This window comes from Vombatus ursinus, unplaced genomic scaffold (genome assembly GCF_900497805.2).
Source record: "Vombatus ursinus unplaced genomic scaffold, bare-nosed wombat genome assembly UNPS02014830.1, whole genome shotgun sequence".
NCBI lineage: Eukaryota > Metazoa > Chordata > Mammalia > Diprotodontia > Vombatidae > Vombatus > Vombatus ursinus.
Genome location: NW_020954608.1, coordinates 12,255,363 through 12,257,877, shown reverse-complemented (window position 1 = coordinate 12,257,877; position 2,515 = coordinate 12,255,363). Strand labels below are relative to the sequence as shown.

At 36.2% G+C, this 2,515-nt stretch overlaps 1 protein-coding gene across 1 annotated transcript in view; it reads left to right on the top strand.

Moving 5' to 3' along the window:
- Positions 1–2,515, top strand: part of LHFPL3 (LHFPL tetraspan subfamily member 3) — a 475,954-nt gene that overhangs the window by 407,038 nt on the left and 66,401 nt on the right. The gene's annotated exons all lie outside the window — the stretch shown is intronic.

The window sequence follows — 2,515 nt, the reverse complement described above, 5'->3', positions numbered from 1 at the left end:
GATAGATAGATAGATAGATAGATAGATAGATAGATAGATAGATAGATAGATAGATAGATAGATGATAGATAGGTAGGTAGGTAGATAGTGTCATGGAAACAATGAATATGGACTTAGACAGACTTTGAGAGAGAGTGGAGGATAGAAAGGCCAGATGTACTATGGTCCATGGGATCATGAAGAGTTGGACATACCTGAATGACTGAACAACAACAATCTCTAAGGTTCCTTCGGTCTCTTGATCTGTGGTCCTCTAATCCTCTGATATTCATTAATAGTTGGTAGGGGAAATGGCACTTTATCAAAGCACAAACTAAAGACAGTGCCCCAGTATTCAATAGTGTTCACAGTCATCAAGCCTGCTTCTTTTATTAGGTTTGTTCCATATAAGGTCTATTAGTATTTTAATCATTCTAAACCATGTGTTGCTAATGGCATCAAGAGGTGATGGCACGAATTTATAAATTGGGGGAGCAAGTAGTTGTTTGAAATTCCTGCTGAGGATCAAAAATCAAAATCAGTATCAAAAGCAGGCTTTGTATGCATTACAGTTACAGCTTTCACGTTAGAGATTTCCTTCTCTGATCAACAAATTCTTCTCCCTCCATATTTTTCATTCCAACTCATTCTTCTCTACTTCTACTTGCCCTTTCCTACAGCCTTTGGATCTGAGTGCTACAGCTATTTCCCAGCTGAAGAATTTGCTTTAAAGCTCTATTTTCCTTTCTACTATGACTAAACTCCCTTCCCTAGTTCATAGTCACATTCAACTCACTCTACCCTATAGATAGCAAATCTCCCATTTTGACAAGCAAATAATGATCTGTATTATTTGGCTAGTGACTGGCCAGCATTAAGCAGTCCTGATGATATGTGGGTTCACTTAATCAAGTGTTTTTCAATAGATACTGAAAAAATTATTTCACTGCTCCCTCTTTGGCAGAAAAAAACATGATATTAAATCATAAAGCACTCATGAGAAGGGAATCATATGCAGGTGCTAAACCACAAGGGTACAATTATGGAGAGCTGTCAGATATAATCTTGTGGTGTTATAGGTAGGATCACTTAATATTTGGAAGACTGTTGTTTGGTACAAAGAACCCTGAACCAAGGGTCAGAAGATTTAAGTTCTTTTTGTGTATTGTACTCCACCATTAGATTAGGGTCTGCCAGACACATAGTAGGTGCTTCATAAATATTTATTGACTGATTCCTACTGACTATGACTTACTAGTTGGGTGATGGGAAGTCACAACTTTTCTGAGCCTGTTTGCTCACTGTAATTTGGTAATAATAATACCTGTCCTGTGAACTTCACAAAATTGTAAGGATGAAATGACGTCATAGATATGAAAACATTGTGAAAAGTTGTGAAATCACCAAGCAAGTATAAAATAGTAAATATTATATGAAACCTATATATTGTTAAGTGTGTTCATATAGCACCTTATACTTTTTGCATATTTTAAGGACTTTGTGTTCATACATACATGCATACATGCATATATATACATACATATACTTTTATTTGCTTTGGTTCAGACTTGTGATTTCATTAGCTTATGGAATTCCCAGTATTGAAACCAATGCAGATCAGAAATTCAACTCAGAGTCTTAGAGTACTGCTTGTTCTGCTGAAAGATTGAGTAGCTGGTCCATAGTCTCATTGCTTTAGTGTCTGCATCACTTACACGAAAGAAATGGAACTGAGAACTACATCTTCCTGTTGCCAAGCCCATGGTACCTCTCTTTAGATCCATATACACATGTTTAAAGTAGGTTATCACATCTGATTATACCTGTTTCAAGTGGACTAAGGAAAATTCAGTCAATCGTATTTACACATCCCAGCCTGGGAATCTTAAATATGACAACATGATGTTAAAGTTTTAATACTTATCTTAAGTATCTAGAGATGGCCCTCTTCTTCATTCTAATAATTATAGGATTTAGCTTAGTCAGGGGCTTTAAAGAATCTAAATTCCCTCATTTTTCAGATGAAGAAACTGAGGCTCAGAGATTTTAAATGACTTTCTCATGTTCTAATAAGTGATATGACACAGCATTTGAAACTGGATCTTCTGCCTCTAAAGTCTTCCACTATACCAAGCTGTCTCTTACTATTCCTTCACTGATTTATTAACTAAATAAATATTTCCTAAGTACTAACTATGTAGAAGACACCAGAGGATGAGGGAGGAAAGGGCTTTGTGACAACTATAGGGCATCATACTATGGAGAAGCATGGATAGGAATTGATAGAGTTAATTTTTTCATATACCCAAAGGCAACAAGACGCATCCTTGCATGGTCATTTCACGTTGTAGTGCTTGTGAGCAGTATCTTCAAAGAGATCACTGTGTCTTTGAAACAATCACAGGTTGTGCATAACATCAGTTGCAGAGGGTGCAGAGGTTCCTTGTCACAGGGAGAGAAATTCTACAAAGAATTTGATAAGACTATCTAAATTAAATTGACATACACTTTGGTACTTATTGCCTTGGATGCAAAA